Consider the following 13,449-nt stretch of genomic DNA (forward strand, 5'->3'; position numbering starts at 1 on the left):
ACATTGACATGGGGGGTGGGGAAAGTCCATCTCTATTTCTGCAGCTGGCCACATGGAAGGTTCTGTTTCACAAGGAAGAGAAGTTGGCTCATCATGACATCCAGAGCATCATCAAAGGTAATGCCAATTTCCAGGGAATTGGAGGGCTCAAAACTGTCTCCTTGGAATCCCAGAATGGGCCTGAGCGACAAAGGTCATTGTTTGTCCAAGAAGCACCAGTTTTGCTCTGACCGCTCTGTGGCAGGCCTCCCGAGTGGGCATGTCTCAAACTCCCAACCCCTCTCACAGGGGTTAAAATGGTTCTTGCAGGCAAAGACCTTGCAGCAAAACTGTGAGGTCTGGAAGCCATGCTTGCCTTCCGCTTTGGGGAACCCCAAGGCTGAAAGTGTCCCATTAGATAGACCCTCCTCTATTTGTTCAATATGTGTAAGTCCCTCCTTACCTAAGTCAATTAACATCAGAATATCACATCTTTTCTCATCTCTTCTCTTCTCTTTAGATGGCCTCATCTTAGAGGATTTCCATGAAAAGGAGGAGTTTGTCGCATCCCACATTTCCTTCCTCTTCTTTTTAATGCTAGCAGCCTAAAGCTAGGAGAATATCTGCCTGGAGGAATTATACGTTTTTAAAAATACATATCATACATATTACATGATTGTTTTTAACAATGGCTTTTAAATGGTTTTGTATTTTATTTTGTATTTTCTTTTCCCCTCCCCCTTTTTGATCTGTTACGATTGTCAGGATCTCCCTGTTAGGATCTCCCCTGATGGCGGCAACTCAGAATGCACGTACTCTGTGCTCCCTCTGTGCTCCCTGTGGACTTCACTGCTTTTTGCACTGTTGGACAGAACCTGGAAAGTACTATCCGTGGTATATGAGGATGACTGGAAATAACCTCTGAGGTCATTTCATAACACTCACGGTCTAATTTTTTTGGTATGTCCGTGTATAACCTTGTTCTTCGCATTTTGTGTCCCCCCCACCACACACACAAGCTTTCCTTCTGAGTGGTGGCACTATCTAAGAACACATTGGCTTAAAAAGTTGTGCCATCTCCAGGTTCTAGCAACTCTTCTGAGACCTTCCACCACAGATCTCTTAGTGTTGCAGGTAAGAGATCTGTTACTGTGGTGACTGTTGCACTCTTTATCTGCATTGCTCTGTGGTCAGATCCCGTCTGAAGAGTTCCTGGGAAATGCACTAGAGACCTTGGAACCTCTCAGTAGTTTTAACCATACATTTATGTTCTTAAAAACCTCTTAAGCTCATCGTGGTTGGGCAAGGTTGGACAAGTTTGGACAACATGATCTTGCCTCAAGCTTCCAGTCGTCCTCATACCGCGGATAAGAAGACATTAACAATTTGATTCCCGTGGATGTTGAGGTTGCGTGTCAATTAACTGAGCATGGATATGCAAAAGGGCGGATATCAGATTCACTGATAAAGGGCTTTGCCTGTAAAGCAGATCCCTTTCTAGCCCATCCAGAGATGCCAGTGTGAAAGGAAACCCCTTCATCCTCTGGGCCTACTTTGCTTCTTCTTTACAGATATTATTGGGGCATTGTGGAATTCAAGCTCAGGAAAACATCAGCTGTGTCCCTTGAATACTGTGTGAATTGGCTCTCACTAGCATTTGTTGCAAGGTTTTCCTGTCCCATTTCCTAACTAGGAGCTAACATATTCTGCTTTCAGTCATTAAGATCCATTGGAAATGTGGATTTGTCACATCCCTTATTATGGGCAGCTGGGCAAGAAGCTGTAGCCACTACTGAAAAGCGATCCTCTCTGGCTGGAAGGGAGGTGGGGTGATGGCGCATGCCCACGTGGAAACTTAAATTGTGCATGGCATGCTGGATGCACAGTGTCCAGAAACAAGAGGTGGTGTTCCTGCCAGGGAGGGGACTTGTCATCTGTGTGCTCTCTCCCTGGGCATGCTTGCGGCCAGTGGTTTGTGCCGGCTGCTCTTCCTTCTATTGAATGGCCATGAGGGACATAGTGTTTGGCCCTTTCTGGCCCTCTTCATGCAACCTCGCCTAGGTTCCTGGACAACTCCAGCCCAGCCATGGCCGAATGTGTGTGTGCCCCCCCCCCTGCACGGTCTCAGTTCCCTGCCAATCCATTTCCTCCTTGCCCGGAGAGCTTCTGCAGGCTGGATAGGAAACAACAGAGAGTCTGTCTGCCTTCTCCATTTTAACCCTGACTCCTTATACAACAAAATGGAGACGTCCATGTGCCCCTGTCCCCAAGGTGGGCCTATGTTGTTAGTTCAGCACCTGCACACAGTATGGCAGCAAGCAAAGGGCTCACCCACAGGATTGTGCCGACCAAGACGGCCATTCATGGGGGTGGGCAAGGTGGTCTTTTAGACACAATGTCCTTGCTAGGATCAGGCGGGATTCCAAGAGGGACGGCCACTTCACTCCAAAACTCTAGAAAGACCTTGAGAAAAGACCTTTCCAGCAGGCCAAACAAATTATGCAAGGGAGGTTTCAGCCTGGGACGAGGTACTCTGCAGGCAGTTGCAGGACAGGGTTGAATGAGACTGCTCTCCCTCCTGTTCTGGAACATCTTCATTGAGTGATGTGCATCATATATATGCTTTCATCCAAGAAGGGGACCCTTACTTAATTAGCATGAGGCAATATGCATGCAGCCCCTGGACATGCCAGCACAGCCGCCCCCTTCTGGCATATAGAACAAATATCCTGTCTTTGGTGGGCCAGTCATGGCTGCATGGGCATGCACAAGGCGTTTCAATCAGAAGGCAGAACATAGTTTCATTTGCAGTGAAGCCATTCACAACTGCCTCACGGCTAACCTTCAAGAGGACAGCTTCCAACAGTCACCATTTAGACCTCATAGATGTGCATAGAAAAAGCAACAGTGTTGACGAATTTGTGGCTTTGGAGATTACAGACTTGTTTCGGGGGTGCCTAGCTCCTGCCACATTCTTCCCCAAATCTAACCTAAGCGAGGTGGGCTGCAGCATTGGCTGCTAGGTGTCATCCACCAAAGTGAGAAGCACAGAGGCTTGCATAGACCAGCGTGCCTACGAGGTGGAGGCAGAGGCGTATCTAGGGCAAACAGTGCCTAGGGCAAGCACCGAAATTGCGCCCCCTCCCCCAATATCTGACACCCATCTTTCAGATAACTTCACCATAATATCAGCTCAAAAATACAAGTCAAGCTTGTTAACAGAGGCGTATCTAGGGAAAATAGTGCCTAGGACAAGCACTGAAATTATGCCCCCTGGCCAAACATCTGACACCCATCTTTCAGTTAACTTTGCTATAATATCAGCTGAAAAATATAAGTCAAGTTCGTTAATCTTTTAAAATTTCAAAAACTATTTAGCAGTGGACATAGCCAGACCAAAAAATGCTGGAAAACTACAAATTTCAGTATGCTCATGAAATACCCAAATGCTACGTGGAGGTGTACTTGGAAAACTAAATAGAAATGCCTATCTAATTCTCTACTATGCATTGTAGCATCACTATTACATCAGTTTTAAAAATAAATGGAGAATTCGGCTTTTCCCAGATACTCTGAAAATAATTAAAGGATATGCAGAGTAAACTGTGTCACTGCTTGGAATATATTCTAGTGTTTCAGAAAGACAGTTAAAATGAGAGAAAGAGAGCAAGAAACTCCCATTGGGCCTTAATATTAAGGACTTCACACTGATTCAAAGACAAACTCACCATTAATAGCCATATTATTAAGACACCACATTTAACTCACTTATCATAAGAAGCAAAGTAAGAGCAAATGAATACAATCCTGGTTCTTAAGCTTCAGCTCAGTATCCACAAGCCCTGATTCTCTGTACATAGTGCCAAACTGAATATGTGTACAGTGACTTATATTATATTAAATTAATTTTTTTTTACTTGTAGCCCCTTCGGGATGCTTCCTATAGCCCGTGGGGGGGGGGTGTCTGCAAAGGTTACCCCTCCCACCGCTGGCCTCTAGGGCCTCGCAGAGACCATTTGAACATGTGCAGTGGCCATTTTTTAAAATACTTTTTAAAAAAATGGCTGCTGAAAACAAAATGGCCACCGTGCATGCTCAAATGGCTTCTGCGAGGCCTGGCATGGCCTAGGGCTCACAGAGGCCATGTGAGCATGTGCAGTGGCCATTTTGTTTTTGGTGGCCTTTTTTAAAAAAAAATTAATTTTAAGAAATTGTGCCCCCCTTCAAGTGGCGCCCAGGGCATGTGCCCTGCCTGCCCTACCCTAGATATACCCCTGGGAGATAGAAAAATACCCAAACCACCAACCAACCACTAGCACAGTTGTACGTCAGACAGATAGGCAGCAAGTACAGTCTGTCTCTTTCCATTCCAATTCTCTGAAAAAACTCCACCCATTCACAAGAAGCAACTCCAAAAGCTCACGGCACATAGGCAACTAAGCAGGGGGAAAGTATCTTTTTTTCCAGAGACTTGCATCAGAGGATAAAATGGGGCACAAGCTGGGGCAAGTCCACTCTGCCTTTCCCTCTTCTTTCTTCTGTTTTTCCTCAGCATCCAGCCCTCAGAGGGATACCTGCATTTGTTCACTGGGCTCCCCAGAGCTCACCTGTCTATTGACAGACCTATCTTCCATTAATTGGTGTAATTCTTAACCAAAGCCAGTGGCACTCCCGAGACCTCAAAGGGAATCCCACAACATAATGATGCATGGTGCAAAGCAGACTGTCCTGAATCTAGTGCCACTGGGTAACTTCAAGTTCTATTATTATTAATTTTTATTTATTTATTTACACAGTCAGACAGGTGTTATTGACTGGTTTGTTTTATCCAGACATCGAGTACTTCCCAAGGACATGGGATGGCTGAATTTTATTGTCAATGTTGTTGCTGTTATAGATATTGTCGCAGTATATAGTCTGTTCCCAGTAAAATTGCTTTTTGTAATTGGTTGATGGTGATTTTATTGTTGTTGTTGTTGTTGTTGTTAATATCCCACTCTTCCTCCAAGGAGCCCAGAGTGGTGTACTACATGCTTAGGTTTCTCTTCACAACAACCCTGTGAAGTAGGTTAGGTTGAGAGAGAAGTAACTGGCCCAGAGTCACCCAGCAGGTATCATGGCTCAATGGGGATTTGAACTCGGGTTTCCCCGGTCCTAGTCCAGCACTCTAACCACTACACCACGCTGGCTCCTATTATGCAAGAGACAGCAAAAAGAGGGGGGGACCCATTGCCTGTACAGTCCACTATAAAACCATTTTTACTTATTTACAGCTATTGAATTTAGCATCCTACACATCTGACTTCATCTAACAGTTGTCAGCTATACTGCAGTCGAGTCGTAAGGCAAGTCTGACAGCTGTGCTTTGCAAGAAAGACCCAATGATACACCTGAATAAAGAAAGACAAGTTTACCGTTGCCCTGCCAGGTCTGACTTGTCATAGGCTCCAGGGTCGCGGCCAAACGGTACCTTCTGGAAAGGCACACACTTCCTGTCCATGTGCCGTTTCAACCGCAGCTGTCCATGCCAAATGTAGTGGTGCTCCTCTCATCAAAGACCATGAGGCGATTCTTACGATCGCCAAAAAGCGGGCTAAGGGAGCCTAGCCTGCTTTTTGGCGACCGTGTGCTGCAACGGGAGCCGCGCTGCTTCCGGCAGAAAAATGCCCAAAGTACCCCTCCCCTTAGCTGAGATTAACGGAGCAAACATGTTAACTGAAAGGTACTTGATACTGATCATGAGATTATTGTCAACCACCCTCACCATTTCTCTGTAAGCGGTGACCTATCACAGTATGTTTGAGTTTGTCATTGCTTCCATGGTTGAGTTGAATGGAGCCACTGAAGAATGTTTACCTCAAAGCACTCTTGCAGAAATGAAAATGACACCACCAGTCTAGGGAACAAATGGTGGAGCAAGGATTGGATCATTCCGCTCTGAAGCTGCTCAGCCGATCCTTAAAACCAGGCAAAAGCACATCTCTTCCATTGGACTTCTTGGACTGGTTTGGGATTCTTGAAAAAGCTGCTTCTTAAGACCTCTCTCAGATAGATTTTGGTCATTGAAACTCTCTGGAAGGGTTGTCTGAACCACATTTCCCACATGAATACAGTCCACAAGAGGACCAGTCTTGGACAATTCCCTACACCAACCTTTCTTTCTTTTTCTTTTTTTGCATTTATATTTTTATTGGTTTTCTGTATACCAATGTGACTTCCAGTTCATCTTTCAACATAGTTATACTATAACATCTATATTTGCTCTCATATAAATATTTTCTTCATATTTTACCATCATAATCCTTTAGTTCGTTACTCAAACAAATTCCCCGACTGTTATTTTTATATTTCAGGCCTCATGGAGAGGTTCAAATTTACATTTGCATTGTTTTTCCTGTACCACAAAGAGAGTTTCCAGTCTTCTAGAAAACTTGCTAAATGGCCATCCCTTACTAATACAATACATTTAGAAATTTCTGTTTTCTTTCGGGATTTCTTCATTGATTATACCCAACAAAAAGGGTTCAAATCTCTTGTGAGAGTCTTTTTAAATTATCCTAAGGCCTCTTTACTTCTCTGCAGGACTACCACATGTGATAAAGGGATCCCTCGCTTTCTTTACATCTCCAATGCTTATTAGATACATTTTGTAAATTAAAGCTAATTTCTTAGGTATTAAATGCCATGCATCAATTTTATCAGATTTTCTTTTGCATTATAACACACTGTGAGTTTGAGATCTTTCTTCCACTGCTTCTCCCAGACCTCTAAATTAATATTATAACCTAATTCTTGGACCCACTTTACCATTATTAATTTTACCACTTCATCTCTTGTTTCTAGGGTTGTGCATTTTGTTTTGTTTTTCTGTTTTGTTTTTGGCCCGAATCCAAAATACCCCCGTTTTGTTCTTTGTTCGAAACCAGCCAATCCGAAACACCCCAATTTTGTTCTTTGTTCGAAATTGCAAAATCCAAATCCGAAACGTTTGGATTTTTTAAAAATGGCCCCAGGGAAAAACTAGTGGGTGGGGGTGGTAGTGCCCAATGGGTGGAAACTACCACCCAAATGTCAGAGGAATTGGGCAAAGGGCTGGGTTTTGGTGAATTTTTAAAGTATAGGACTTTTCCCTTAGGGAAGAAATGAGGTTTTAGCAAAAGTATAGCTTCATGTTGGGGGGGGAAGGGGTGGCCCAGAGCACAGTAGGGTGGGTGGTAGTGCCCAGTGGAGATGATTTTTAAAGATGCAATGGAGTTTGCGTGTCTGTCAAGTTCTTCCCCATAGGGAATGATGGACCTCCATAATTCCTGCCCCATAACTGCACTTGGGGGGGGCACCAGGGTGTCCCAGGGCGAGTGGTGGTGTAGACCACATAGGGTGCCAAGCACCCCCATGGGTTGCTAACCCATGGGGTACTGGGTTCTGTTTTTTCTGAGATGTTTTGAGTGTAGATTCAGATTCTCTGGTAGCATATGAGAGTGGATTCATGGTTTGTCTTTGAAAATATCATCTGCTACCAGAGAATCTACACTCAGAACACCTCAGAAACAACAGAACCCAGCACCCCATGGGTTAGCAACCCATGGGGGTGGTTGGCACCCTATGTGCACTACACCACCACTCACTCCCAGCCACCCCAGTGCCCCCCAGGTGGAGTTATGGGTCTGCTGAAACTTCCATTATTCCCTGGGGGTGCTTAAAGAAGCGTAAACTTCCAACAATTCCTAAGAAATCAGCCCTTTGCCCTATTCCTTTGGAATCTGGGTTGTGGCAGGCACCCATTGGGGCACTACCACCTGAACCACCCTTCTGCCCCTAAAGCCCCCTTTCTGCCCCAATCCACCCCAAATAACATCAACATCACACAACAACAACAGCAGAGCTTTGGAAAAAATCAGGCAGATTTCCAAAGGTCATGCACATCCACATCCCCCCCGCCCGAAATGCAATTGATCTACACACAACAGTGTGAAACAACAACAATGAAATGCACACTGCCCCACTGGCCAATGAGGGTAAAATTTACCCTTCAATTTGCTTAAAAGGAACAAGGAGGCAATTGCCAGCAGATCAGCCCATGCTTTCGCTGGCCAATCTGCGGGCTGGAAGGGCTGGAAAGTCAAACAGATGTCAAAACTCAAAATGGAGACTCAAGGAGAAAGACTGAAGGAGAAAGACTTTTTGCGATTGCAAAATGGAGTTGCAAAACAGCCGAAACAACAAAACATTTTGTATCCGAAACAGGGACGTTTTGTTTTGGCTACAACATTTTCTGTTTTGAGCATTGGGTGTTTTGTTTTGGCTACAAAACAGCCGAAATGGCTTGTTTTGTTCACAAAACGTTTTGTATCCGAAACGAAACGCACATCCCTGTTCCAGAGCAGCTCCATCCCCTAAGGGAAATATCTTACAGCGATCACACATGTGGTCTCCCATTTGGCAGACCCTGCTTAGCTAAGGGGAAAAGTCATGCTTGCTACCACATGTGGTCTCCCATTCAAATGCAACCAGGTTGGACCCTGCTTAGCTAGGGGGCCAGGCCATGCTTGTCACCACAATACCAGCTCTCTTCACTAGACCAGCTCTCCTCTCTATGCAAGAACATCATCCTCTATGCAAGAACATAGCCTGGGACTCTAGTCCGATCTAGAATGGGCCCCATCCATATATGCTTCTATCCATTCTGAAAATAAAGCCAGCCGCTCCAGAACAAATGGAGGCAGGCCCATATTAGAACTGCTTTGAATCAGAGCTTCATATGGTCATAGAATCTGCACTCGAGGCTCTGAGGAAGAGAGCTGGTCTTGTGGAAGGGAGCATGGATTGTTCTTTTTGCTATGCAGTGTCCATGCTGGTTTGCTTTTGGATGGGTGACTACATCCAAGAGCCAGCGTGGTGCAGTGGTTAGAGTGCTGCACTAGGACCAGGGAGACCCGAGTTCAAATCCCCATTCAGCCATAAGACTTGCTGGGTGACTCTGGGCCAGTCACTTCTCTCTCAGCCTAACCTACTTCACAGGGTTGTTGTGAGGAGAAACTCAAGTATGTCGTACTCCGCTCTGGGCTCCTTGGAGGAAGAGCGGGATATAAAATGTAAAAATAAATAAAATACATGGGAGCACTCTCTGATGTAAGATATTCTCCTTCAGGCAGCGGTAGGCAACCTTGGCTGTCCAGCTGTTGAGGAACTACAACTCCCATCATCCCCAGCTAAAATAAATTGTGATTGGAGTTCCTGAATGTAGTGGGTAAAAAGGGTCACAGCTTTATTGATAAACTATAATTGGATTAGCGGACTGGATAGGGTTAAGCCCACCTCCCCAAGACAGTGCGGGGCCTAGCAATGACCGGGTTTGGACTACCGCATCCTCCCCCGTGCCTAGCTTGGGCGACACACCCTGGCTCAGGAAGGCAGCAGATGGAAAACCTTCTCCCTCCCCTTCATGGCCAACCCCCAAGGGGGCCTGGATCCTTCCAGGTCTTTGCACACCCCGGACCGCACAGCCCATCGGTATGTGAAGTGCCTGAAGCAGGTTTCATGGAGAATCGTCCTCCCTGGGCCGCACAAACCACAAGGGAACGATTGACCGATCACCTGTTTTGACTGTCCAAGGGTGCTCACCAATGTTCCATCCCATCTACTTACCACCCATCCCGCACTGTCCCTGCCAAGCCATGACCTAACTATCTAACCATTGATGCTAGGGTAGCAGGACGGAGTAGGCGGAACCCCCCCCCCAACATGGCCAATGCATTGGGAGCCAAAAATTCCTACTCAGCCCCCAAGGAGGGCAACCAGCCTCTAGACTCGCTCTACTCCTAGGGAAAGGAGGGTGGAGGAATCGCGCTCCAGACTGATCCTTCGGGATGGGGAGCTGCTGGAGCAGCAACCTTAGCCCCACCCACCAGACGCTGAGGCCCAATCAGGAGCTTCTTGGGGCCCGTGCTAGGGAGCTGGGACAAATCGCCCTTCCCCCAGCATGAGGCCGGGGGAAGGGGCATTCTTGCCCTCCTCAGTTATTACTCAGGTAAGGGAGTAGAGGACTCTCTTAACATTGGCTTCCAGGCCAGTGACAAAGAATCTATTTCTATTGTCTATTTATGCTTCAATCAAGGTCCAAAATATGTCTTTCTCTACCCAAGAACATATTCTGGAACTCTGGGATGGTTTAGAGACAGGCCCCGTTCATATGCGGTTTCATCCATCAAGAAGAATATGCACCCTCTGTAACAAATAAAATTAATCAGTGGAAGAGGGTGGTATATCCTCCCAATGGCCATTGATTGCCTTTCATTTTTCATTCTTTTTTGAGATTAGCTAACATTTATTACAATCCACGACCAGAAAACAAAAACAGAAACAAAAAGAAAACATATATACAATTACAGGAAATGAATGCAACTTAGGGCAACTTACATTGCATCGATTTATGGTTTTACATTTACATTAAATCATGGATCAAGCTTGGTCTCATGCCATTGAGGTCAACCTTGACCTCATGTCATTGGCTCAGCTCAGGTATCACCTCCTCCAGCGGTGGAGTTCCATTTCGACCACAGCCAATGAGCGTGAGCAGATTTGCATGGTGGACCATTCTTCAGTTCCTGGGCGATGTAAGAAAGAAGAAGGAAGATTCCAGACAGACCTACACTCTTGCCTCACCTTTCACCACCATGCCCTGGTCTCTGTTTCTCCTCACGTTTCTCAGTTACGCCTCAGGTAAGGGTGTGGAGGATGCAGTTTGCATAACCTGAAGCACAGACCGCAGAGCAATTGATGCTCTGTATTTAAGGGAGAAACCTAGCGATGATGTGCTATCTCAGAGCAGGGAGAAGGTACTAAGGCCATGATTGCTGTTCTGTGTTTCTTGTAAAGGTGTCAGGACACAGCCAATGGTGAATCAGCTGGCCACTCAGTCCGTGTCCCTGGGCCAAACCGTTAAACTATCCTGCACAAGACACAGTGGTAATAACTGGGGTGACGACTTCTACTGGCATCAACAGAAGCCTGGACAGGCCCCTCGCCTTCTGATTTATGACACCAGCAAGAAGGGAGAAGGGGCCTCAGATCGGTTCACTGGGTCTGCATTGGGGAATACTGGCTATTTAACCATCACAAACACCCAGGCTGCAGATGAGGCCAATTATTACTGTGGGGCCAGGGAGTGGAGTACTGCTGTGTATCACGGTGGCACAGGCGAATGAGGAACTGAGACAAAAACCTTCATTCCTCCTTCTCAAAGTGAGGGCTCCCAAACCTGAATGTGTTCTGTGCCTGCAACTGTCTCCTTTAGAGGGGTTCTGCTTTGCCTTGTGCCACTCAGGGCCAAAGTGCGCATATGGTTAAATGCAGAAACCCTGGTCACATATCGAGGTCATTCACACAACCCAAAACTGTGTTCTACTTGGGTTTGGGAGCTATCTGTGCTCCCAATTTTTGGTTGTGGAGAAGCGATTGTGTGGAAGCAAGGTAGGAGGAAAAGCTACCCAGGTTTTTCTCCAACCTTGCTTCCACTCAGCTGAAAATTGGGAGTACACACAGCACCCAAATCCGGGTAGAACCCAGGTAGAAGGAGGTTGTTATTTGAACAATCAATCAATCAATCAATGTCTATATCTTTAAAAAAATATTGCAGTTGCCTGGCTCTCTCAATTGCAAAGGAAATTAACATTTATGTAATGATTGTAAGGAGTCCATACAAGTGGAGGAAAATCAAAGTCCTTGGTGGTATGTTCTCAAAATGTGTTTAAATAGGACTTGTATGGCTATTTATTTATTCATGACATCTATGAATCATCTCTGAAGATCAAAAAACTCCAAAAGGTGTTTAGCATACACAGCAAATTGTGTGTTCTGTTTCTTTATTTGAATCCTACATTGCTATATAGCTTAGATTTGAAAAATATTTCATCTCTTCACCTACATTACCTTGGAGAAGCTGCTATCAGTCTGTATAGAAAGGAGTGAGCTAGATGGACCAGTGGTCTGATTTAATATAAGGCAGCTTCCTATGTTCCTAGAGGAACACGTATTTTCAGAGAAGTTATGAAGCTCCAAGCCACCTAATGGCACAGTGGGGAAGGAACTTGCCTAGGGAGCCAGAGGTTTCTGGTTCGAATCCCCACTGGTATGTTTCCTAGACTATGGAAACCACCTCTATCGGGCAGCAGCAATATAGGAAGGTGCTGAAAGGCATCATCTCACACAGTGTGGGAGATGGCAATGGCAAACCCCTCCTGTATTCTACCAAAGAAAATCACACAGGGCTCTGTGTTCGCCAGGGGTCGCCACCAGCTTGACGGCACAACTTTACTTTACTTTATGACGCTCCAGCAGAGCCAATGATCACAGAACAAATTTGCTTCAAGGGGCTTTTCTTCAGCGATGGAGGATTTAAGGAAGGAAGGGGGAGATCCCGCATGGTTCTCTGTTGACTTCAGTTAAACTGCTCTAGAGAGCTCACCACGGCCTGGACTCTGTTATTCTTGATGCTTCTCAATTACTGCTCAGGTAAGGGAATGCAGGGCCCGCATCACATTGCTCTCTGACCACAAAGCAATGTATCTTCAGTATTCATCGGGAAAATCATTATGTGATATATGAAGGCAGCATTAATGTACGGATATCTTGACTGTTGGTTTGTCTTTTTTGTAAAGGTGTCCATTCCCAGGCAAGTGTGACTCAGCCTGCCTCCCAGTCTGCGTCCCTGGGCCAAACAGCAAAACTCACCTGCACGAAAAGCAGTGGTGGTCGCTGAGGCAGCTTTTACTGGTATCAACAGAGATCTGGACAGGCCCCTCGCTTTGTGCACTGTAGTGGTTGCAGCAGAGGAGAAGGGATCCCAGATCGGTTCACTGGTTCTGCCTCTGGAGACAACGGCTATTTAACCATCACCAGTATCCAGGCTGAAGATGAGGCCAATTTTTACTGTGCTATCTGGTATAGCACTGTGGTAGAGCAGAATGGGGACCTGAGACAAAAACCTTCCCCTGTCTTCCCCTGAGCGGAGAAGAGAATCAGAGCTTCCCTTGCAGTTTTCCCAGAGGTGCACCGAGGTGATTTTGGAGCCTGGAACTGAAGGCCTTTGGAGCCCCCTCCCCCCCACTGCAAGTTAAGCACAATCCCTTACACACAGACACACACACACACACATCATGACACATGCAGTATCATTTACACATGGGTTCTTTAGAATGCAAACAGAAACTGAACTCACAAGAATGTATGAATAAAAAACAGTTATATTTATGGAAATATGCGTTAGCAGGAACATTTCAGCACGCAGCGTAACATATTTCCATCATACATATTTCTTTCCCCACTCCCCCCATTGTCTTTAAAGCAGAAGTCAACTCCGGTGCAGGCAACAGTCATGCTCGGTCGCCTGGAAAACAATGGGCCAGGATAGACTAAAAAGGATGTTGGGGCCCCCAGGATGTGTGGAGGCCTTGGAGTTCACCCAGAAATTCA

At 45.9% G+C, this 13,449-nt stretch overlaps 1 long non-coding RNA gene across 1 annotated transcript; it reads left to right on the forward strand.

Annotated features, from left to right (window-relative positions):
- The first annotated feature begins 4,168 nt into the window (after positions 1-4,168).
- LOC128342277 (uncharacterized) lies at positions 4,169-12,870 on the forward strand. The gene is made up of 3 exons (XR_008314885.1): positions 4,169-4,726; positions 10,493-10,698; positions 12,636-12,870. It is a non-coding gene; the product is annotated as an uncharacterized LOC128342277 (long non-coding RNA).
- Positions 12,871-13,449: the final 579 nt, after the last annotated feature.

Source organism: Hemicordylus capensis, chromosome 2 (assembly GCF_027244095.1).
Source record: "Hemicordylus capensis ecotype Gifberg chromosome 2, rHemCap1.1.pri, whole genome shotgun sequence".
NCBI classification, from domain to species: Eukaryota; Metazoa; Chordata; class Lepidosauria; order Squamata; family Cordylidae; genus Hemicordylus; species Hemicordylus capensis.